Here is a 26,479-nt window from a genome sequence, read left to right as displayed (position 1 = left end):
ATCATTACTAGTATAAACCTTCTCACTTGGCTAAACGAATATCTGTCAGGTTTATCTACTGTGTGATTTACTTTTTTCCCTCCTTTCCACATTATACTCTGGAAGAAAGTCACAAGGCACAGCCTGGAATGGAGTGGCAGTTATGTTCCTCTTCCTTGATGGCTAAATATCTACACTAATTATTTGGGATTCTACTGCACAAGAGATTTGTCTATGCTTTCACTTTTTTTTCTTTATTCGATCATTTATATCATCATGGACTAATTGGCGTTTGTTTTATACTTTGGGTTATAATCCACTCTACTTTATATATTTTGTTGGTCAAATTGTTCCAGTTTTGGACTTCTCAGTTGACTCGTATGTCTGTTTGACATACAACCATCAATGACATGTGTTTGGTCTGTATTTTGAGTACTTCCTTACTTTCCAGCATATCAAGATGCTCCAAGATAATCTTGTATGTTTTCTGCCAAGCCCTAGAATCAGGCCATCAAGCATTTCTCTAATTGTCCTTGGTTTCTTTAATTGGAGAAGGGTATTAGAAACCAAGACACAGGTGCATTCTGTGCTTGCTACTGGGGTGTCATTGTCTTCTAAGCTCTCTCAGCTGACAAAGCAAGATAATATGTTTATGTATACTATCCTGTGTGCATATGTATGTGTATTTGTGTGTTTACTGGCCCCCTAAACATACTTCTCCTCTTACTTATCTATAATCTCCCACTCAGACAGTAAGAAACTCAACTCTACTATTTGCCATCCATTATTCAGCTAAGAGCTTAATTCCCTAGTAGTTCATTTTTAAACTTAGAGCCAAACTCTGTTGTTTCCAGAATTTTTATTGTGTATAAATAGCATCTGGCATTTAATGTTAAACAGAAACATACCTTTCTTTATTCTCTCATGCCTACATCACTAGAAACATGTTTTAACAACCAAGCAAGTCTTCCTCTGAGGTTTGATCTTGTTTCTTCATTTGGTGTTATAACCAGTGGGAATGAAATTACAATAGGTTATGTTCCAAATATTTGCTTTCCAGTCAGTCATTTGGAACTTGTGGCTTTTGTTTTAATTGAAACACTTTACAAATAATAGTAAGATTTCTAGGCTAGCTCACAAGAGCCTATTTACCCCAGAATATAATTGTAAGGGTATATAATTGCAATTAAAAATGATAGAATGTAACATTAGTAAGTAGAAAGGGAAACATTAAAACAAATAACAAGTAGTGCTATATTAATCTTAGATATTAATCTTAGATATAATTGCTTAGGCAAGGAAAGCAAGGCCTGAGAGTAAGAAGTCTGTTAAATGCAGAGAAAACATCTGTGAAGGGGCAAACCGGCATGATGAATTCTGAGATGGCTACAACACAGAGTGTGATGTAGAGTGGATTCGAATAAGCCTGGACAGGCAGGCAGAAACTCAATTATTGTAGCCTTCAAGTGCCATGCCAAGAAGATGGGGTTTAAGTTTAGGGGAATAAGAAGTTAACGATGAATTGTATGTAAAAGTATGGCATGATCTGATTAGCAACTTAAAATCTTACCCTGATGACAATCTTAAGGATAGATAAGAAAGGGGTGACAAAAGATGCAGGATCAATTAAAAAATATTGAAATGGTGGAAACAAGAGATAAAAACCTGACTTAAGTTAATAATCCAGTATTCTGAGGAAGGGGAAAAGTGGTCAGATATGAGAAGTGATAAAGAGATAGACATTTGGTTTCAGTTACTGGTTATTATCATTGGGGTGAGGGAGGAATGAACCTTTATGATTTCCCCTTTACTGGTCTCAGAGATGGAGAAATTAATTGGGCATCTCTTGGTACCATTAATCAAGAAACAGGGTGTGGTAGGAAGAGAAGTCTGGAGGAAAGCGTAATGAGTATTTATTAACATGATTTACATGAAAAGTAGTCTTATCTTTCAATCATAATCCAGGTATTTTATAATAATTTATAGTGGGAGTGATTTCCTAAGATACCTGCCAGAAAATGGAGAACAGAAAGGGTACAGAGGTGTTACAAAGAATTTATGTGTACTTACAGAAAAGGATTATCAGAGGTATACCTTCATGACTATAAGAAATGCCAGCAGAAAAACTTAGATGAAGACACCTTACATTAGATCTCTTGAGAGGGAAGAAAGAAAATTCGACAAAGAGCCAAGAAGTCGCCAAATCAGGCTCCAGTTTGGAATGGGTACCATCAGTCCAACTGGAGGTGGGGCTTGTTTGGGATTAAGGGAAAGTAGGAGGAAATGTGCAATGGCTTGTTCCTTGTACAAAATCAATCAAGTCAGATGCATGTTTTTATGGTATTGGAATAGCACCATGGATTATTTTAGTTGTGATTTCCACTCTTAAAGTTTTCCTAAGATTCTCTTTTGGATATAACTTGATAAAATTAAAATCATCCTTGCTAGCTAGATAGTATGTCTATTATGTGTGCTATACCTATAGTGTATTTCACATGACTTAAAATTCGTAACTCCTTATAATATTTTGTAACACAGCTTCAATTTTCTAACCACTTAATTTCATCTTTGCCCATCTGTTTTCCTGTGTGCAAATCAAATCTCTTCCTTCTCTGACACCTAATCTTCCCTCTCATTATTTTTCATGTCATTTACACCTGCGGGCACAGGGAGAATAGAACTGTAGCAATAAAAAAGCAGGCAATATGCCGGGATCTTTGGAAATCTGAAGTTCTTGAAGGACTAGTCATCACAACTTTTAGTTTTCTTCCAGAAAGCAAAACAAAATGAATGACATTATCGACAACAAAATCAAACAATCTAGTCCAGACCATCAGCTGTTTCTTTCTGTGTGTTAATTGATTTCAATCCAAAAGCTGGCATATAGCCTGGAATTAATTTTTATAATTTGCTTCTCCTCTATGGAAAATGGATCCACAGGAAACTGATGAAGAGGATAAGTTTTTATAACCATCTCCTATGTAAGCCTTTTTATACTAATGAATGTGATAAAAATAAATGAATGTGACTAAAACAAAGCAAAAAACAATTTGAGTATTTTTAAGAAAGTGTTGCAACAAATAAATATGTGATTAACCAATAAAGTGGGGGAAGATCTCTAAACAGAATCATTTTTCTTGAAGGATGGTGTTAAAGAAGGAACATTTCTATGGAAGTTTTCTGAAGTATACACTTGAGTCAAACAATCCGAATAAATACAATATTATCTTAGTTGAAGGTTTTAGCTGACAAGTAGCTGAAAACTACACTAGCAAAATTAAAAGTATCCAAGAAAAAACTTCAACATTTAGCTTATCTTTAGAAAACTGCCATGCCAACAAATATTGTCTACTTTTTAAGCCAAACATATTTTTCAGATGTTTTAGAGGCTTTGTAGATACATTCAAACAAACATAATAAAAGTTACAAAAATACACTAATTAATTAATTTACTAAAACTTTAGTTAGTTCTAATCTGTTATGGAAACTAAGATATACATCAGTCAAGAAAGAACATATGAGCAATCTCATTTAAGAGACAGACAGGAGCACAAATAAAGTAAAATACAATGTTCTTTAGCAAAATCAATATCCTAAATTTGAGTAAAATTGATTATGAATGTCATGAAATATCTTAAAAAACAATTTCACTGGCATGTTGTAACAGGTCAAAATTACATAAATGCATGGTCATCATCTCTGCACATTTAATGAATATGAAAGAGATGCTATAGAAATAAGAAACATAATTTCTTATAATAATACTGCTGCTGAATTTTATATAAATACTGCATCATATTATATTTTGAAATTTTCTACAACTGAGTGCATTAGACAAAAGTCAGTTGAATAAAAGAAATTAATAGGGAAGAGTTAGCCTATGATGAAAGAATTAAATCACTCAGATTTAACAACATTAACTCAAGCACAGTGAAAATTATGTAAGATAATATTATTTATGATGAAATTTATGTAAGATGAAGAATCAAGAGATAAAACCAATTTTATAAACAACTTGTAAAATTAATTGAGTAAATCACTACACATATATGATCAAAACTAAGAAAAGTCTGCTTAGAAAGTTTGTAATAAACATATCTAATACTATATTGACAGTGAAAGCTTCTGGGAGAGAGCCTGGATAATCTCTTTTTTCAAACTTTACATTTTACTCCAATGCTCAGAACAAAGACTAATTAGTTTTATAAGAATAAAATCAAGTAAAGTTTCTTAAAACAAATGAAATGAAACTTTACTCCAATAATGGCATTGCTTTTCTCAAAGCCCAGAAGCAAGACCCTATACTTTCATTTATATATTACACAGATGTCCTAGCATGTAAATGAGCTTGTGCATGTTTGAAATAAGCAGATGCTTATTTCTCATTGCTTTGTTGCCCACTTTCTTAGGGTAAGAAATTTGGAAGAGGACAGCAATTCTGCCATATCTACAGTGCAAGTAGTATCTCTAGTTATATCTAGCAATAACCTATACTTTTCCTCTTTTGTAGGAAATAAGCAAAGCAACATTGACAGAAACCATCTGAAAATTTAAAAACAAACACTAATTAGTGCTTGCTTTGAAAGGACATATATTAAAATAGGAAAACTATAGACAGAAAAAATTAGCTTGGCCCCTGTGCAAAGATGACATGCAAATTTGTGAAGCACTCCGTATTTTTATCAATAGATAACTGGATTAAGATGTGGTATACATATACAATGGAATATTACTCAGGCATAAAAAAGAATGAGATATTGCCGTTAGCAGCAAAATGGAAGGGCCTAGAGAATACTATATTTAGTGAAGTAAGTCAAAGACAAATATTATATGATATCACTTATATGTGGAATATAAAAAATAATACAAATGAATTTATATACAAAAAAGAAACAGACTCACAGATACAAAAAAGAAACGTGTGGTTTGATCTCTGCTCCTTTTCTTATTATATAAAGCTTTCTAATAACTAGTGTTATAATTAAGCATTTATGCTGTACACACATCAGTGAACACATATATTCTTTGCCCATTTGAAAATGGTGTTTAAAATATATGCTCCCAAGTCAAGTATCACTCTATGTGAAACAGAAGAATAAATCTCTCTCATGTTGACCAACAATTCAGACAGTAACTTTGAATATCCACATCGCCATATTTTCGAAAGAATAAATAAAGCTTTGATCTCTCTCTGGTGAAATTTTATTTTCATTCCACATCTCATTTCTTTGTCATTTGAATTCATACTCATAATGTAGAGAGATTTTATTTTTCTTTTTATGGTGGCAAAACAGTGTTCTTACTCCTTTAGCTACAGAGAAGTTTTATTTAATACACCAATAAGAAATGTGTTCTCAAAATAAAATTAAATTATGAAAAAGGAGGCCAATTGGTTCAGCAATAGAGAATCCACCTGCAATGTAGGAGTTGCAGTTTCCATCCCTGGGTCAGGAAGATCCCCTGGAGAAAGAAATGGCAACCCACTCCAGTATTCTGGCTTGGGAAATACCATGGACAGAGGAGACTGGCAGACTATAGTCCACAGGATTGCAAAAGAGTTGGACACCACTTAGCAACTAAACAACAATAATAATTCCTTACAAAGCCAAGACTGTTGATGTTTATTATGTTTCGATCAGTAATATGTTAGGTTTTCAAGCAACTCAAAGATATATAGACAAGATACATGATTTCTTTCCAGTGCTTAAGAGTCCAGTTGGGGAGATAAGCCTTACACTTGAAACTTCTCCTTATAACAATGTAATAATATAAATTCTATACAAATCAAACTCCTGTATGTGCACTCTGAAATAGGTGAGGCCACAGGGCTGCTGCCATAAGGGTATGTTCAATTGCTTATTGAAAGAGCTTGAGCTGAAGGATGTTTTGAAATAGTTACAAATGTTTATTGTACAGAAGACAATGACACACAAGTGCAAGAATCAAGCATTTGAGGATTATGTAAATAACTAGTCTTCTGGGAAAAGCATAGGAAAAAATTCCAAGCTGTACTACATAGAGCTATTTGATGGAGGACTTTGAATTCAAGTTAAGAAAGTATCACCATTATTTAAGAAATGATTTGCTTGGAAATGAGGTACCACTTAAGTTTATTTAGTAAGTACTTTTGGCTTTATTCAACTTCGTTCAACTTTAAGCCCACTTTTCTTTTGTAGAATGAAATAGGCCTAACATAGGGTCTTAAGGTCTAGAACTAGATTTAGGGGGAGAAGAAAAAAGGAGTTTCAAGCTCTGGAACTACACTGTGACCAGTGCAAATCAGTCTGGTATTTAAGGTGAGTCAGAGGTAAATGCCAGGAGAGATACATCAAGTAAAAGGATACACTGTATAGAGAGCAAACAAAGAAAAACATAGTAAGATGTTAGCAACAGGGAATAAAGCAAGCTACAGAGCAGAGCAAGGCAAACAAGAGCTGGAATTTGTTTATGTACTGGGATCCTTGGTGTTTCATTTTACTGGTTACATGGTTCTTAAGTATACTGTGTGTGTGAGTGTGAGAGTGTGTGTGTGTGAGTGTGAGAGTGTGAGTGTGAGAGTGTGTGTGTGTGATAGTGTGAGAGTGTGTGTGTGTGAGTGTGAGAGTGTGAGTGTGAGAGTGTGTGTGTGTGAGTGTGAGAGTGTGTGTGAGTGTGTGTGTGTGTGAGTATGAGAGTGTGTGTGTGCACACTCTCAGTTGTGTCCAACTCTTTGCAACCCTATGGACTGTAGCCTGCTAGGCTCCTCTGTCCATGAGGCTTCCCAGCAAGGATACTGAAGTGGGTTGCCATTTCCTCTTCTAGAGGATCTTCCCAACCCAGAGACTGAGCCCATGTCTCCTGGGTCTCCTGCAATGGCAGGAAGACTCTTTATCACTAAGCCACTGAAATGCTCATCATTTGTGTAGGCAGTAAGCATTAAGCACTTTGGAAAGGAATTCGGTTTTACTCCTTAAGAAGCTAAACACAGAAAAAGCTAGAAAATAGACTGGTATTATTTTCTAAAAATAGATTATTTGTGCTGTGGGGCAGGAAGGAAATTCCACAATTAATAAAAATATGGTGAATCACAAATCATTAGTTGTCATTAGTGCCATAAGAGAATTGGAGGTATGAGAAGGAAATAAATTGAATGAGGATGTTGGAAAATATTTATTATAGGAATAGGGACTAGAAAAAGGGAGAAGGAATTTAAACAATTAGGCCTTCTAGCCAGGCTATATTGCTTTAATATTACATTAATATATTTTATGACTATGACTATCAGAATCTTTGTCTGCCAGAACTTGGATATGCCCCATTACCTTTTTATGAATTGAGGATCCATCCAAAGAAAAAAAAATACTGGAAATTACATTTCCATTTACATGGGAATATTTGAGGCACAGGGTGCATTATATTGAAGGAATACTTAGGTTTACTGGCTCCTATTAGAAGAAAAATGTATCATCCATTACAGTTTTGTTTGCATCTAAATTTGCTTCTGCTTCCAGTCTGTTCATTTTGGCATGTATGCAATCAGTTTGTCAATAAGAAAGGATCAATAAATCATCCATGGTGGGTATAGAACTATTTTATAATGCTAAAGGGTCTGTGGTTCCTGTACCTGTTACAGTCTTCTAGTATTTATGATCCTTGCCCTTTATATAAGGTATGTTGATTCACAACTTCCTATTAAAACAGAACATACAACCTTTCCTGGCTCAGACGGTAAAGAGCTTGCCTGCAATGCAGGAGACCTGGGTTCAATCCCTGGGTCAGGAAGATCCTCTGGAGAAGGAAATGGCAACCCACTCCAGTATTCTTGCCTGGAAAATCCCATGGACAAAGGAGCCTGGCAGATTACAGTTCATGGGGTTGTAAAGGACACAACTGAGTGACTTTACTTTTTCAACTATTTTAGACCATGAATTTTTGTGTTTCTTCCTTTTTCTCTAATGGCAGTCCTACTAAGTCTAAGATGCAAGGTTAAGGAACTCAGATACTTGAACCTATCACAGAGGAGTTTCTGCATTGTGCTGTGTACAGAAGTCCCTGCAAATAAGGAAGAGTCACCAGATTTCCCTCACTACCCTTCATATATCTACATGATGGCCTGCATCTCACAGAAGCTGCCCTCTCCTAGTTCATGGACCACTGCCAAGTAGAGTACATTTAGGAAAGAGCATGATTTTGGTAAGGTAAATTTTTAAATAAAAATAAATTTATATTTTAAAAAAATGGTTTTTAATTGAGATTGCATCCTTTAAAAATTATTTATAAAATGAGTGAGATGGTAGATTTTTTTGTTTAAAGAAACACAAATGTTTAATGGTTTTGTATACCAATATAAAGCTAGTAGATATGGTTAAGTTCCAGCAAAACTATTCAAATTGCTAAAGTATGATGCCATCAAGATTTTGCATTCATTATGTCAGCAAATCTGGAAAATCTAGCAATGGCCAAAGGACTGGAAAAGATCAATCCTCATACCCAATTCCCAAGAAGGGTAGTACCAAAGAACGTGCTAACCATCAGACAATTACACTCATCTCCCAAGCTAGGAAAGTCATGCTTAAAATCTTATGTGCTAGGCTTCAGCATTATATGAACCAAGAACTTCCAGATGTTCAAGCTGGGTTTAAAAAAGGAAGAGGAACCAGAGATCAAATTGCCAACGTTCTCTGGATTATAGAGAAAGCAAGGGAATTTCAAAAACATCTATCTCTGTTTCATCGACTATGCTATAAAATCTTTGACTGTGTTTATCCTGACAAACTGTGTAAAGTGCTTAGAGAGATGTTAATACCAGACCATCTTACCTGCCTCCTGAAAAGCCATAGGCAGGTCAAGAAACAACAGTTAGAACTCTGCAGAACAACTGATTGGCTCAAGATGGAGAAAGGAGTATGACAGGGATGTCTGCTGTCACCCTGTTTGTCTAAATTATACGCTAAGCACATCATGAGAAATGCCAGACTGAATGAGTTACAAGCTGAAATCAAGATAGGAAGGAGAAATAGCAACAACGTAAGATATGTAGATCAGTCAGTTCAGTAGCTCAGTCATGTCTGACTCTTTGCAACCCCATGGACTGCAATATTCTAGGCTTCCCTGCCCATCGTCAACACCCAGAGCTTGCTCAAACTCATGTCCATTGAGTCATTAATGTCATCCAACCATCTCATCCTCTCTTATCCCCTTCTCCTCCCACCTTCAATCTTTCCCAGAATCAGGGTCTTTTCTAACGAGTCAGTTCTTTGCATCAGGTGGCCAAAGTATTGGAGCTTCAGCTTCAGTCCTTCCAATGAATATTCAGGACTGATTTCCTTTAGGGCTGGCTGGTTTATCTCCTTGCAATGCAAGGGACTCTCAAGAGTCTTCTCCAATACCACAAGGTGAAAAGCATCAACTCTTTGGTGCTCAGCTTTCTTTATGTGGATAATGCCACTCAAATGGCAAAAGCAAAGAGGAACTAAAGAGCCTCTTGATGAGGGTGAAGGAGGAGAGTAAAAGAGCCATCTTAGGACAATATATTAAAAAAACTAATACCATGGCATCTGGCCCCATTACTGCATGGCAAATAGAAGGGGGAAAGCTGGAAACAGTGACAGATTTCCTCTCTTGGGCTCCAAAATCACTGTGGATGCAGACATGAAATCAGAAGACAATTGCTTCTTGGCAGGAAAGTGATGAGAAACCTAGACAGTCTGTTGAAAAGCAGAGACATTACTCTGCCAACAAATGTCCGTATAAGTCAAGGCTATGGTCTTCCCAGTGGTTACGTACAGTTGTGAGAGTTGGACCATAAAGAAGGCAGAGCACTGAAGAATTGATGCCTTCAAACTCTGGTGCTGGAGAAGACTCCTGAAAGTTTCTTGGACAGCAAGGAGATCAAACCAGCCAATCATAAGGGATATCAACCCTGAATATTCACTGGAAGGACTGATGTTGAAGCTGAAACTCCAGTATTTTGGTCATCTGATGCAAACAGATGACTCATTGGAAAAGTCCCTGATGCTGGGGACAAAAGAGGGCAGAAGGAGAAGAGGATCACAGGGAGGCCTAGCGTGATGCAGTCCATGAGGTCGCAAAGAGTCGGACAAAACTGGACAACTGAAGAACAACAACAATAAAAATCTGATTCCCAATATTTTTGGAAAAATGTTAGTTCATTCATCCTTATACCTTTAAACCTCTACTACAGACTATAGAATGTTTAAAATAGAAATATTCTGATGTCTGCAAAATGGAAAGTTTAACGTGATAAAACTGTAACTCTTGGTACTCATTTTGACGGTCAAGTGAAAACTATGAATGAAGGAAAAGGATGAAGGAAATCCTTTTGAAGGAAAATGAAGGAAAAGGTTCACATGAACCGTGAACTTCCAGATGTTCAAGCTGGATTTAGAAAAGGCAGAGGAACCAGAGATCAAATGGCCAACATCCACTGGATCATTGAAAAAGAAAAACATCCAGAAAAACATCTGCTTCTGCTTTATTGATTTAACAAAGCCTCTGACTGTGTGGATCACAACAAACTGTGGAAAATTCTTAAAGATATGGGAATACCAGACAACTTGACCTGACTCCTGAGAAATCTGTATGCAGGTCAAGAAGCAACAGTTAGAACCAGACATGGAACAACGGACTGGTTCCAAATCAGGAAAGGAGTACGTCAAGGCTGTATATTGTCACCCTGCTTATTTCACTTATATTCAGAGTACATCAGGTGAAATGCCAGGCTGGATGAAGATTGTTATTAAGATGGAATCAAGCTGTAGTCAAGACTGCTGAAAGAAATATTAATAACCTCAGATATGTAAATGCCACCACATTGGCAGAAATTTAAAAAGAACTGTAGAGCCTCTTGATGAAAGTGAAAGAAGAGAGTGAAAAAACTGGCTTAAAACTCAACATTCAAAAAATTAAGGTCATGGCATCTGGTCCCATCACTTTATGGCAAATAGATGGGGAAACAATGGAAACTGAAAGACTTTAATTTGGGGGGCTCCAAAATCACTGCAGGTGATGACTACAGCCATGAAATTAAAGGATGCTTATTGCTTGGAAGAAAAGCTATAACCAACCTAGAGAGCATAATAATAAAAGGAAGAGACATTACTTTGCTGACAAAGATCTGTCTAGTCAAAGCTTGATTTTTCCAATAGTCATGTGTGGATGTGAGAGTTGAACTATAAAGAAAGCTGAGCACCAAAGAACTGATGCTTTTGAACTGTGATGTTGGAGAAGACTCTTGAGAGTCCCTTGGACTGCAAGAAGATCCAACCAGTCCATCCTAAAGGAAATCAGTCCTGTATATTCACTGGAAAGACTGATGCTAAAATTGAAACTCCAATATTTTGGGCACCTGATGTGAAGAAATGACTCATTGGAAAAGACCCTGATGCTGGAAAAGATTAAAGGCAGGAGGAGAAGGGGACGACAGAGGATGAGATGGTTAGATGGCATCACTGACGTGATGGACATGAGTTTGAGGAGGCTCTGGGAGTTGGTGGTGGACAGGGAAGCCTTGTGTGCTGCAGTCCATGGGGTCGCAACGAGTCAGAGATGACTGAGCGACTGAACTGAAGCTTCCAGTAATGAGGATGCTGTTGATGCAGATGATACTTGAGTTAACCAGGGACTAAGCAGTGGTGCTCAACCCCAGTGTAACCCCCAGGGTTGAGAACACAGGTCTATAATCTGAAAGCAGCTAGGGAGAGTTTTATAAGGCAGATTATTGGAGAAAGAACTGCAAGTCCCATCCTCCCTTGGCAGGCTATAATGTCATTAGTACTTCTTTCACCTAAAGTTTAGTAAGGGTAAATTTAAGGAGGCTTCTTGAAGAATTTGTGATAGTTCTCCTAGAGTTAGGAGGACTTGGTGTTCTGTCTTCAAGTTCCTGCCCATGATACCTATAGTAGTCGGAAGGATGGCAACAAGTTTACTCTGGCAGGGGAGCCAAGGTGAGTTGTGCTGCGCCTGGGAATAAATTCCCTTTTAAAGTGGGTAAATGGATGTTTGTGATTTTCTGTGGTTCAAATGTGAACCCTGAAGAAATGAAAACTTACCTCAAAACACCTTTAGTCCTGACCAACAGTATTACACGAAAGGTATGACAGGATTTCACAGCCAGATCCTGGATTCAATGGAGAAAAGAAAATTGGTGGACGATGGCCAGTCAACAAAGAGCCCCAGCCAGAAAGAGAAAAACAAATATCATATGATATCACTTATATGTTGAATCTTTATACATATATATATATATAAACACACACACACACACACACACACACACACATATATATATATATATATGAATAAGCCTATTTACAAAACAGAGATAGACCCACAGACATAGAAAACAAACATAGTTTCCAAAGTGGAAAGGTGGAGGAGGGGGGATAAATTAAGAGTTTGGGATTAATAGGTACATGCTACCTTATATAAAGAGATGGTTGAATGACACCACTGATTCAGTGGACATGTACTAGGGCAAACTCTGGGAGATGGTGAGGTACAGGGAGGCCTAGCGTGCTGCATGAGGTTACAAAGAATCCATGACTTGGTGAATAAACAACAGCAACACCCTATATAAAATAGATAACCAACAATGACCTACTGTATAGTACAGGGAAATATACTCAAGAACACACACACGCACACACACAATGATAGAGAGCCTCAGTGCTATTCTGGGAATTACAGCTAAAGGGGCTCTGCATGGGAGGCTGTTTTGTACCTATGAGAGCACAAATGAGGGAAAGAGTATTTTAAATATGATAACATATTTTATTTATATATGATGTATATTTACATATGTACAAAATAAGTATTATTATATACTTGTGCTTATTATCTTTAATATTTTTACATACCCAGAGAGGTCAACTAAGAAACAGCCCTGAAATCCTGCATTCCAAACCAGGAAGGGTCTCTAATGACCTCTACTGATCTTCTAATGATCGCCTTTGTCCATCCCGTAAGGAATTTTAGCCAAGTTTCTGGTGGAAAAGTGTCTTCTATCAGAGACCTAAGACTCAGAACATTAATGTAGAGAACAATAGTATTCATTTTCCTACTGAAGAAAATTCTAATGCCTCTTGCCTAACCCTCCCCTTAGCAACACAAGGATAATAGTCTTTTACTGATCTTTAGCTCCTTCTTCTCTAATCTAATTAGTGTTTTCTCTAGAACATCACAGGGTAAAGGTGATGCAGGGACTCCAGTCACTCCCCACAACAGATCCTGTTGCAATAAGAACAGAAGTCACCCGGGGGACCCTTTAATGAGACAGGGCCAGAGCTCAGTGACCCCAACTAGGTAGCCTCTTGTCAGGCTGAAGAAGTTACAGAAGACAGATCTCTGCCCTTCATCTTCCCAATAAAGTTTTTTTGGGGTTTATGTTGCTCAGGGAGGATTTGAGGCCAGAAGATAGATGCCACCATACTCCCTGCGTCTCAGCATAAACCAATTGGAGATTCATCCCCTGTGGACTGAAACTCTAAGACAAGAATAGCAAGACAACTAAGAGAGGATGGTGGGCCTTTCCCAGAACACATATTTCTCATCTTTGAAGTCAGGAGACCTCCCTGACCACACATGTGCAGAAAGGCTCTTTGGAGGTCAAAGCGGGGAGTGATGCCAATAGATGTTCTACCCATACACCTTTTTGGTAGAATCCGTCTTGGCTAAGAGATGTGTGCATGAGCATCGGAGGTTCCTGAGATATAGCAAATCTGGACCTGAACCAGGCAAATTAAAATGACTGGCCAAAGGAAACCTGGAAGAAATGCCCCATAAAAATAACTCAAACTGCCATAAGGGTACAACTCAGGGACTTCCTTCCTTTAGAGTCTGCCCATGTGTCTATCACATATACTGCATGTTTTTTCCTCTTAATAAATACTTTACTTGCTTCACTAAAAAAAAGGAAAGAAAAGGTAGAAGGGTTGTAGAAATTAAAAGAATGTGTTGGGCTGTGCTGTGATAAGTCACTTTAGTTGCATCCAACTCTGTGCAACCCTATGGACTGTAGCCCACCAGTCTCTCTGTCCTTTGGATTCTCCAGGCAAGAAGAGTGGAACAGGTTGCCATTTCCTTCTCCAGGGGATCTTCCCGATGACCAAATCCATGTCTCTTAAGTCATCTGCATTGGCAGGAGGGTTCTTTACCACTAGCGCCACTTGGGAAGGCCAAAAATGAATAGTCATGTCAATGTCATAATGGCATCTTGTGAGTCCTGTTTATTCAATACAAAGACTAGGTATTGTATTAAGTCCTATATGCACTATCTAGTTTTTTTCTTCAAATAAGCAAAGGCTAGATGAAAAGGGAAACCACTGATCATTAAATCAATTACAAAGAAAAGCTGGATCCTAGAATTAACACTGAATTTTATCACGGCATCTTAAATAGTCAATAAAATACACATTTTCTACTAAGATCAAGAAAATATGTCACTATAGAATGAAAGTCTGTTAAAATTATTTACTTTGAAGTTTCCTGTTAACGGCATATCTGCATGCTATAGCTTTGATTCAATAACATTTTTTCTTACAAAAGAAAAAAAAATCCATTTCAAAGTGCTCTAGAAGAGAACACTGACTGCTAAGAAATTAAAAATCACAATTAAATGGGTTTGTAGGTTTTACTGATGTATGTTGGTTTTTGATCAAAACATATCAACCTCCAAGTTTGAAAAGAAAAAGATATACAAGAAAATTTACCATAATTGACCTGCTTTTTTGAGGGTTTTAATTTCTATTATTTCAAAACAAAATATTTCCTATTAATTCAGAGCTTATAAACTCTGAGTTGAACCAATCTGGCATTATGTATCATGCACTAAATTTTATTCACAAAGATACAGGTTTCCTCCCTAAAGATCCCCTTATACTGCTTAGAAGACATGATGGATTATAGTATGTACAGAAAAAACTCCTCCACATTATTTCAATGAACACTTAAAAGTGGCATATGTGAGAAGTAATTATTGTGGAAGTAAAGAGTGGCTGAATTTTCTTCAGGAGAAAAGCATTAAAATACCAATACTTAGTTCAACATTCAATCAATAATTGCATTAATCTCTGGGGGACATCTATATGCCAGGCTTTGGCTTTGGAAGATATGAAAATTTGCCTCTTAAAAAATATGAAATAAGTATAGTAACATAGTTTCATAGCCCATAATAAGGCCTTGATAGCCTAGAATTTGTTGAAATTCAATCTGCAAGTCTAATTATCACTCACAACACAATATTGACTCAAGTATGTCACCTTTTCCCAACACAGCTTCCCTTTTTGATTTAAAGTTAGGTATACTACTTGGAAGAAGAATTATAGAAGTATTAGAATTCTGAATTTTTTCAGACTCAGCAGTCTCCAAACATTGTTGACATTATCAATTCTAACAAAATATTTGTTGAAGTGACAGTAAATTTTAAAGATGATTAAATGTTGATCTAAAAGTAATCTTTTCCATCAGAACCCTCTTCTATTTCTCAAAGGAATGTTATATTCTCTCGTTGAATGTGTGTTTATGAAAAACTGATAATGAAGGGGGGATTTTTTAAAATCATACTCTATTATTAGTATCTATTAAGCACTAATGCTATGCCAGGCAGGAACTATGTTGGAATCTAGGGGAAAAAATGAGTGAAACACATCTCCTGACCTCTGAAAGCTAACAATTGGGAATAGATTCTGACAAGTAAATACACAATTCACAAAAAATATTAGGTATTGCCACAAGAGATGAATAATGTACTATTTTAACAGAGATTGGAACAATTAACTCTGTCTGGATAAACTGGAAACAATTTCAAAAGAAAAGACATTTTAAGAAGGGGAGAAAAAAGGAAAAGGGAGACTGGGACATATTTGTGGCATATGAATGATTGAAAGATGGAGGAAAACAACAATTCAGAATCCATTTTTACTGAAGTTTCAGGCTTTGTGTCATCACTTAGTACCTTAGTGGACATGTAATAGCTTTTCAGTAAATATGTGATGATTGAATGATTCCAGCAGATGCAGGATAAGGAACTATTGATGCCTCATCCTATACTTGTATCTGTTCAGCATGTTTGACCTTCTTAAAACAAGACAAAACACCTGCAGCTCTCCATCCATAGCTCTGATATACTAGGAAAGAGGTAAGAGCTACAACAGGTTAGAGAGAGAAAGTTCTGCTACATGTTTTCCAGTCTAGGCCCCTAGAGTATCCCTTTAATTAATGCCGAGCAAGTATGTCCTCAAAAAGTACATGCTGCTAGAAGAAAATTCTGGAGCAACACAACAGTTTCTGTTTAAAGAAAAATAAAAAGGTAATGTTCAAAAAAGGAAGAAGGGCAGGCATTGAGTTTAATTCTAAAAATATGCATGAAAGGAATAATTGGTAAGGAGGCAAATCCAAAAGATAGAATAATTATTCTAGTAAATCCAGTAATACTGTTCTTATAGCTATGTGGCCTATAATTTATGAGAATTCTCTGCATATCATAAAGGGTTTGCAGAAGAGTGATTTCAGAAGGTAAAGGCACTGCTTCCCTCTTCAGAGAATTACTAATTAAAAGAACCAGAAAGGTGGAGGGACACATATAACTTTCACAGGATGCCCACAAAGTTAGTAAGAATGGCAGAATGAATGTCTCTACTAGAGGTTGGCACATTATATTAAAACTTATAACTGTATATTTCCATATCATCAAGGGTTATCTTATCAGGTTTTGTCTTCTCATCACATGGAAAAATACATAGCCCACAGGAAATGCTTAAGAATGGTTGAATAAAGAAATAAATGTGTAAATGGTGAATTATATATTATGAAGCAGCAGCCTTCCAAACTAATGATATGTGACTACTCAGTCTTTGACTACAAGGTCAAAGTATCAAATGAAATGTATGCTCTAGTGCAGTAGTTGGTAAACTTTGGCTGTAAAGGGATAGACAGTAAATATTTCAGGTTTTTAGGGCCAGAGAGCAGCTGTTTCAACCTTTCAACTCCTTCATTGTAGTGTGGAAACAGCCAGTGTTAGTCACTCAGTCGTGTCTGACTCTTTGAGACCCCATAGACTGTAGCCCACCAGGCTCCTCTGTCCATGGGATTCTCCAGGCAAGAATGTTGGAGTGGGTTGCCATTCCCTTCTCCAGGTGATCTTCCTGACCCAGGGATCAAACCCTGGTGTCCTGTATTGCAGACAGATTCCTTACTGTCTGAGCCACCAGTGGGAGGGTGACAGCCAGGAGCAATAGATAAGTAAACACGGCTTGTTCCAATAAAGCTTTATTTATAAGAACAGGCAATGAGAAGTATTCCCAAGCCCCACTTACTTTGTATGCTTTTGTTAAAGATATGGATAAGAAATAAAACTTTAAATACTTAATTTTTATACCATTAAAAGTTAGATATTAGAGAAAAAACAAATTAATATTAGATCTATAAAATTACAAGAAGAAATTTCAGAACTTGTTTGTTTAGTATAAGGTATTAAGGATATAAAGTTTTTAATCTCCTTTGATCTAGAGGAGTCTATAAGAAAAGTATGCAATATACTACTGAATTATATTGCTTAAAGATCTGTTTTCATTGAAAGCTGCAAAGGCTTTGCACTATTATTGCTTTGTGGAAGAAAGATGAGAAGAGGGCAGAAATGAGGAAGGAAAATAAGGGGGAGGAGGAGAAGAAGGGGAGGAAGAAAAAATAAGAGAAGGAAGAGACCAGTTGTGTGTTATTGCTTCAGGTTTTATATCCATACTGAAATGTATTTCCCTGGCAAGATTCACATTTTCAGAAATAACTCTATTCCATGCTCTATTGCAATACTAAAGCTAAAAAATTTTACAACCCTGATATTTATGCAATTTATACAGAAAAGTTTCTATCTTGTTTCCAAAATTGGAAGAAAGTGACTAATGCTATGATGCAAAATACAGCTTTAAAAAAAGTTTCCCTTCTCTCTAAGCAATCATGTACATGGCATATAATTTTAACTAATAACCACAAAGTGTGCAAAAATTTATTGGTTTCTTCAGCTACATAATGAGTTTGACTTGCAGGCACCAGAATTTAATGTTAAAAGTAAACAATTTGTCCTCCTTTCTTCCTCCCTCTTATTTTTTTCCTAGATTTGACTAGAGATAAAAGGGGAAAAAAGTCACTCTAATGACAGTAATTGTTGCCTAATGGCAAACATGCTGTCAAATTAGCTTAAGTGTCCATTTAAAAGCAAACTTTTATGTGGCTTGCTAAACTATTAAGGGTATTAGTTAAGACATGGAATTGATTTACTTTACCCATTGCATTAACCTCATCTTGCATACTCATCAGTTTCTTATACAGGGCAAAGCAAATGCACCTTGATGTTTTATAAAATTGAATTTAACATCAAGCCATTCACTTTTAAATGCTACGCATTGCTATAATAATAAGAGGGTGACTAAGACAGTCAGAATCCTCATTACCGGTAACTAAATGAATTTTCAGTAATAGAGTCCTCATGGAAAATGAATTTCATGTTCTTGTACACCAAATGTAATTAGTAGCAAATAGGCTTAATTTCGATAGGGTTTTAGGTTCTTTGATCCATAAAACCAAGAGATAGGCACTTTTTAACCTAACTGAAGGAAGTTAGAGTAAGATCAGCACTTCAATGACAATTCAATTTCTACTTGACAATGAAAAAGGAAATACTCAATCTGATAAAGGGTTAATATAAACAGTGTGTATATAAAACAATAAAATTCTAAAATGTATATTTAATAATAAGTATATATATGAAAATAATAAATAAATATGTCTAATAAAATTGTACATATTCAGAAATCAAAACTAGCAATGCCATGTGGATTGAGGATGTAAACAGGATATAGTCAACTATCTAAGGCAGCATGGTGCTTCTGGTCACCACTCTGGACTAGAAAACAGCTAAGCTTTTATAAATAATTTAATCCTATGAATTAATTACTTCAGTAATTAAATGTTATGGAGCAACATTTCCAGTTTGAAGAATCTGCTTATATTTTTAAAGCAATTTATAAATCTTTTCTCCCTAAAAATTTATTCATTCATAATCCAGCCCATTTTAGGCACCTCATTCACAGTAGGCACCATGTTCCAGACACTGTGTGATCCCTACACTCAGCACATGTCTGAATAGTAAATTCCTATTATTTTTAAATGCTTTTTAATAACTCTAAGGAAGTTGGTATTAGGGAAGGGCTACAATGTTGAATTACAGTCTTCTCCAGTTTCACAGACACTTTAGGGTGAGGGTGGTTGTAGAATATTTTAAAATTTCTGTTGATATTTTTTCTATCTATAAATCTCTTTATACATAGTTTTTAAATTTACCAATTCTAAATAAATAAATAAATAAATTTACCAATTCTAGTTGTCATTTATGAACTCCACACTCGGAAAGAACATGTCCATTTATATCGCTCATCAACTTTTCTCTTTCTTGCTTCTTCAAAATTGTTTATTATTCTTTTATTAGTAATATTATTGGTTACTTTTGCAATTTAAAGTGTATTCATAAATCTCTGCCTCTTGTATCATCAACCTTAGATCTTCACATAAAGATGACTTTCCCTTACTCACCATCTCCTGAATTCCCCTCCAAATCTATTAACTATATCTTTCCTTCTATACTACTGAAGCTGAAAAATGTACATGTTATTCTCTAGGTACATGCTAAGTTGTTTCAGTCGCATCCAACTCTTTATGACCCCTATGGCTGTAGCCTGCCTGGCTCCTCTGTTCATGGGATTCTCCAGGCCAGAATACTGGAATGGGTTTCCATGCCCTTCTCCAGGGATCTTCCTGATCCAAGGATGGAAACTGCATCTCTTATGTCTCCCGCATTGGCAGGTGGGTTCTTTACCACTGGGAAGCCTGTTATTCTGTATATTATATGTAAATTAAATGAAATAAAATGAAAATTAGATGCGAGACGTTTCAAGTTGACCATTTGGAAGCTTGGTAGGTGTGTTCTACCTAGACTTTGGAGGACACCATGGACTAAGGCTGACTTATACCTGCAAAATGTAGAATGCTGGATTCCATGGGTGGCAGGCTTCTCTGTTATGCAACAAACTCAAGTTTAATCACTAAAGCTGTGTTGGAGTAGGGGGAGGTTTTAACTTTGATAGAAGCTCACAGAGATGTTTACAATATTACACCTGTCAAGAAATACTATTGACTGCAGTGAGAATACTCTGTGTGCATGTTTGTGTATAACCAGATGATTTTATTATTTGAAAATGACTCTAAAAGTCCAACTACCCAAAACTCACACACAGTTAAGAAAATATAGCTACTTGCCATGAGGACAGGGAGGGATATAAATAAACCCACCCTGTCTCATTTATTCTACCTATGGGTTACAATTATAACATACTTTAGGGGGCAATTAGCTAATACAGAAATGCTAAGGTTTCACTCCTATAGATAAATATAAAGAGAAAGCAAGTGAGAATTTCCAGAATCTGTTTGTTTAAAAAAATAGAGATGATGCTTAGCTTTATCCCAAACCCACTGAAACAGTTTAAAAAGTGAAGTCTAGGTCACTTGGTCTTTCAGCTAGTTCCTCTTGTAGTTTTGATGCATGGTTCTGATTGTTTATTGAAGTTATAGATTAATGTTGGAGTCAATTTAGTTATCCACTATACCTGTTCCCATCCCTCCCCAAAAATCTGGAAGTTTTATGTAACATATACAAAATTATAAAAACATATATCCAACAAAATTATACATGACACTATATTATATATCAATATGCACATATAAAATATATACAAACACATATAATACTAGCTACTGTTATATATGATATTAAAAAGAAATATCTAAAGAATTTGGTGGAGAGATTTGGAATGTTGCTTGGTTGTCTTCAAGGTTCAATCTATACACAAGAATTTGTGAAAGACTTTCTTCCCTGAAGAGGTTTACACATGAATTCACACATGAATTCCTTGATTCCCACTTAACAGAAGATAACCTATATTAAAATAAGATAATTTAAACTCAGAATTTTTGCCTCCTAAGGTTGTGATCTTATGCCCACAAACTTCATAATTGTGCTTCATTTAGGATTAGACATTAATAATACACATTTGAAAAAGTCAAATGATTCTAATTGATTGCCATACCAATCCCTGTCTGCTTTGTATTACTTAAAGGTAAATGACATGTTATTAGATACCAAAATTATCCTAATAAGCAGCAAATACTCTCAATTTAGTAAAATAAGGGAATGATAATGCAGCAATTAACAAATGGCTTATAAGGAAAAACTTATGAAATGGTAGAGTACTCAGATTTCAATTTATATGATTGACATTTCTTTCAAATGCTCTATAATTCATATAGACAGAAATAGATGGGCCATCTGTTTTCAAGTTTCTCATCTTTTTATAGCTCAGACATATTTGTGAGAGCCAAACATTAAGGGGGAAATGGCCTTCCTCATATGTGGTTTGCCATTTCTCATTTCTCCTTTTCAAGGTTAAACTTCTGTAGAACATCCAACATTCTAAGAGCAGAAAATAGTTTCTACTCATACATCCACTTTAGGTGTGGACTTACACAGATTCATGCAGGACTAATTTTGCTAACCATTGTGTTAGGATATTCCACTGATTTAGCTTCTAAAGCAGATAGAAAAGAAGTAGTGAATCTCCTTGATCAATAATGTCTCCAAGTCTTCTAAACACATTATTTCAGCCTATGATATAAGAAAAAAAGTTTTTCCTATAAGAAAACAAGATGCTGAGTCAAGGTGAAATTTGTGATTATACCATGATGAGATAAAGGTAGAATGACTACGTAGCCTTGTCAAGAAAAATACCTCTATCTGTTATCTTGTTTCTCCCCTTTATCATTTAAGAGTTCAAGTGTTTACATTCTTTCCTGGGTTGTAAAGCAAGATTCTATTCAACTATTGACACCCTGCATGTCACAAATCTTCATATCCTATGAAATCAGTATCTCAAAGAGAACGCTCTCACCCAAGAGTTCTCTTTGAACTGCAACGGATATTTAGGCAAACCATGGTCTAACTAGGCTTCCCTGGTGGCTCAGATGGTAAAGCGTCTGCCTGCAATGCGGGAGACCTGGGTTCGATCCCTGGGTTGGGAAGATCCCCTGGAGAAGGAAATGGCAACCCACTCCAGTACTCTTGCCTGGAAAATTCCATGGACGGAGGAGCCTGGTAGGCTGCCGTCCATGGGGTCACAAAGAGCTGGACTCGACTGAGTGACTTCACTTCACCATGGTCTAACTAGGTGTGAATTATCCACATATAAGTATGTATTAATATATACGTGCAAATATGGACTGCAAGGAGATCCAACCAGTGCATCCTAAAGGAGAGCGGTCCTGGGTGTTCATTGGAAGGACTGATGCTGAAGCTGAAACTCCAGTACTTTGGCCACCTCATGTGAAGAGTTGACTCATTGGAAAAGACCAGGATGCTGGGAGGCATTGGGGGCAGGAAGAGAAGAGAACAACAGAGGGTGAGATGGCTGGATGGCATCACTGACTCGATGGACATGAGTTTGAGTAAATTCCGGGAGTTGGTGATGGACCGGGAGGCCTGGCGTGCTGCGATTCATGGGGTCGCAAAGAGTCGGACATGACTGAGCGACTGAACTGAACTGATAAATGAAATTATATGTATTATATATGTGTTATTATACATGTGTATATAATTCACAACACTCTTCTCTGAAAATAAGGTAATGTCATAGAGCCACTTTGATCAATTGCACATAAATGAAATAATTTTAAAAATATTATATTTTTTTCATAATTAGCTCAAGGCTTAGACATAATTTGTAAAATAGAGCAGTCATGAACTATGCTTCCTCTTAAGTGTAGATGCCTGGCCATTCTCCTACACACTATTCCTTCTGAGTCTTTTAAAAAAGTGACCTAAAAAGGAGCAGTATTGAGTTCAGTGAGGAGAAAGTTCAAATCAGATCGCAGCGTACATTATTATTCCTTTCCAGGTAACTGATTAGTGATTTTCTAGTTATTTTGACACAGCTCCATATCCTCTTCTAGCCATCTGCTTGCTACATAAATTGAAGCATTAGATAGTACACTGAGTGGACAGAAGAGCACTTACAGGTGCTGTTAAAGAAAAGACCACACTTTGACCGTACAAAAAATGTTCTATACAAATTCTACAAAAGCAGCTTTCTGGCCCTAATGAAAGTGGGTACAGAGACAATGCATTTCAGGTCTATAAAAACCTCAGGACAATGAATTGTAACTACAAGTTTCTTCAATGCAATTAAAGATACTGCAGTTGAATACCATTTTGACCATAAAACTAGACAGTTTTTACAAGGAAAAGCTTTTCTAGGCAGTAGAGTGTGTTTTAATCAAATTCCACACTAAAAGCTTGTGGACTATAGGGAAAATTCAAAAGTAAAATGTAAAAGCTGCCTTCTTTTGAAAAATTTATTGTTTGGTATTCCCTAAGTGCCTGTGAGGTCCCCTATTCATAGGAGATACAACTTAGACAAGATTGATGAATTGTGCCAGGGCATCAAGGCTTTAGGACCATTAATTCAAGATGCCTTCCCCTGCATCCTCTGGTGTAAATTGCTGAGCAATCATCATTTTCCTTTACCTCTTTCTTTTGGTGATATAGTTTGCGTCGCGCCAGATCATAGTCCCCTGACATTAATTATGAACCACTGAGATCTTACATTGTTTTTTACTTCTTGCCCACGAAGACAAATTCTGTGAGAAGATATGGAATAAACTAAACACTAGAGCTCTTGAAGAATTTCATTTCAGGGTCTACTTTATAAGCCAGTGCTTGATTTTTTCTTCCTTTTTATTTCTCATTTTAAAAGCTATAAAGAAGTCAATGCTGCATTCAGGACTACATGCTGTTGAAAACTTCAAAACAGAATAGTCATGAAGAAAAAAAGACTTCACCAAAGACGCAGTCAGGACAAAAATAAACTTTCATCTAGCATGTGAACCTTCACAAATCACTCTACTTACGAGACATAATTGTAGAAAATCAGCAACCAACCACCTTAAAAACCAGTAAAGGATGGTCCCACACAATCAAAGAAGGTATACATTGTCCATTTAAAATCATAAGACACTAACCATTCTAACAGCATTTTAATATACATATATAAGTATTTAAACATAATTATTTTCCATTTAGAAAGCTTTCTTTTGCACTCTAAAGCACAAGTGAAATTTAAAGTCAAAGTTCTTTGAAGCAGAATTGAGCCTTTTCTCATTATTTATGCCTTAGCGCACATGTGATTGGATGGGCGTGGGGGTGGACTCACACCCAGTTCTTAAATGTCTAAAATATATTTCATAAACTAACACTCTCCACAGGTATTATCTATTCAGAGTTACTATACTGAATAAATCTTAATCATCTAAGTCTACTTTTAAATAACAAAATCACTGGTGAATTAAGAAGTATAAAATTTTTCTTTGCTTCATCCAATTAGAAAACTAACAGCCTATTAAATACTGTTTTTTTTTTCTTGTTTTAATAGTTTTTTTATTGTTAAAAATCAACTACACTTTATCTAAAGATGATGACATTGACTCAGGCATATACAATACCTTGGGTAGGCAGCTTTTCCACTCAATGTATTTTCACAAAGCTCCTACTTTATCCTTAACAAAGCATTGCTGCAAACAATCTAAACCCACATATCTGTTAAAGCAAGAGCTCACCTGATGCACAAAATGTATTAATAAGGTAATGTAACAAAGTTGAGTTGTCCTCATCTCAAATCATACTTGAAAGGGTAAACTTGCCATAAACAGCAATGATACGTGAAACATTGTATACTAGGTGACAAGAAAAACCTATGCATCCTCCTGGAATTGAAGAAAAACACTTCCCAGAGAACGATCCTGGTATGAAAATGAGAAATCAGGAAGCAGCCAACCTCAAGGAAAGTGATGGAATATGTGAAACAGTGAACAAAGCTCAGCACAACAAGCAGATCAGTAATTCTCAGTACAAAAGAGACTGACTATTTTTGGCTTTATTTTGTAGGCATAGATGAAGTAAACCCTGAGAGGACACTGTGTCTCTAGGAATCACGAGTCCACTTTTGGGGATTAGGTTTAAAATCATAATTCCTCTGTGGAAAGACAATGTGAAAGAGAAAACATGTATGTCTCTTCATTTTTTAGATTAATGCAGAACAGAATGGGTGCAGAATTCTTCCCAGCACCATCATTAATCTGCACTTGTCTTGAACAAGGGAAAGATCATGAATAACACAGGCACCCTACATCATGAGAATCTGCATCTGAAACACAAGAGGTTACTGTTGGACTTGGCATTAAATCTGAAAATCTTCAGAGGTGAGTTGAAAGCCATACTGTATGTCTATAACTTCAAAGTCAAAAATATTATGGTGAGAGATATGGTAAACCACACAGTGGCCAGTCATTTTAAGTTACATATACTTTACAATGACTAGAATGAATGGAATAGAGCAAATGCTATGAAGCCAGTAATATTTCATGGTGACATCTGTGGATGACTCCGTGTATCTCATACTGAATTATTTTCTCTAGCATGCAGAAAAAAAGGAAAAAAATAGTTACATAAATAAGATATATGAAAAGGTTTTGGTCTTTGAATAAAACATATGAGTATTGGAATTATCATTTAAATGTATGTTTTGTCATATGTATAAGGGAATATTCATTTTATGAATAATTTTAAGGGTGACAAAACTTTTGGTTATATTTTATGTGCTTAGGCCTATTAAATTTACAAAATAAAATAATCATACAAGAGAACAACATATGAAAGCAAATTACCAACTGTCATCATCAATTGAATTTCTAAGGGAAAATCTGGATCCAGTGGGTTTCAAATGTTTAGCAAGTGTTGCCCATGATAAATATTCATAGTTCTTGTCTTTGAATTGATGTCTTATTTTCGTGGCTAAGAAATCTAGAATGCTATGATCTGATATCATTGTTCACTGTTGTGGAACATAATCTGCCTTTAAAAAATATTGTCAGCTATCATTCCACAAAAAAAAAAAAAAAAAAAAAAGTTAATAAAGAAAGAAAAGAAAGTAAAGTAGCTCAGTCATGTCTGACTCTTTGTGACCCCCTGGATTGTAGCCTACCACGCTTCTCTGTCCATGGGATTTTCCAGGCAAGAGGACTGGAGTGGGTTGCCATTTCCTTCTCCAAGGGATCTTCCTGACAACCCAGGGATCTAACCTGGGTCTCCTGCATTGTAGGCAGACGCTTTTACCGTCTGAGCCACCGGGAAAGATGGAATAAATTAAATAACTCTATAACTAAAAAATATAAGCTCTCTGTCTCTCTCTCTCTCTTTTTCTCTCTCTCTCTCTATACACACACACACACACATACATACATTTATATATGTGTATATATATGCACACACTCATATATATTTCTATGAATGAAGAGACTATTTCAATACTTTAAAAGTAAATTATCAATAGAATAACATACTGTAATTATT

General features: G+C 36.0%; 1 protein-coding gene and 1 non-coding gene across 2 annotated transcripts in view; one reads left to right on the top strand and one right to left on the bottom strand.

Moving 5' to 3' along the window:
* ZNF804B (zinc finger protein 804B) overlaps window positions 1–26,479 on the bottom strand; it is a 519,711-nt gene that overhangs the window by 289,221 nt on the left and 204,011 nt on the right. The window lies entirely within an intron of this gene.
* On the top strand, window positions 4,550–4,660 carry LOC122674968. Its single transcript, XR_006335129.1, has one exon. It is a non-coding gene; the product is annotated as a U6 spliceosomal RNA (small nuclear RNA).

The sequence above is a fragment of the Cervus elaphus genome, chromosome 18 (assembly GCF_910594005.1).
Source record: "Cervus elaphus chromosome 18, mCerEla1.1, whole genome shotgun sequence".
NCBI classification, from domain to species: Eukaryota; Metazoa; Chordata; class Mammalia; order Artiodactyla; family Cervidae; genus Cervus; species Cervus elaphus.
Note: the sequence above shows the minus strand (reverse complement) of the source record. Positions and strands in the feature narration are given on the sequence as shown.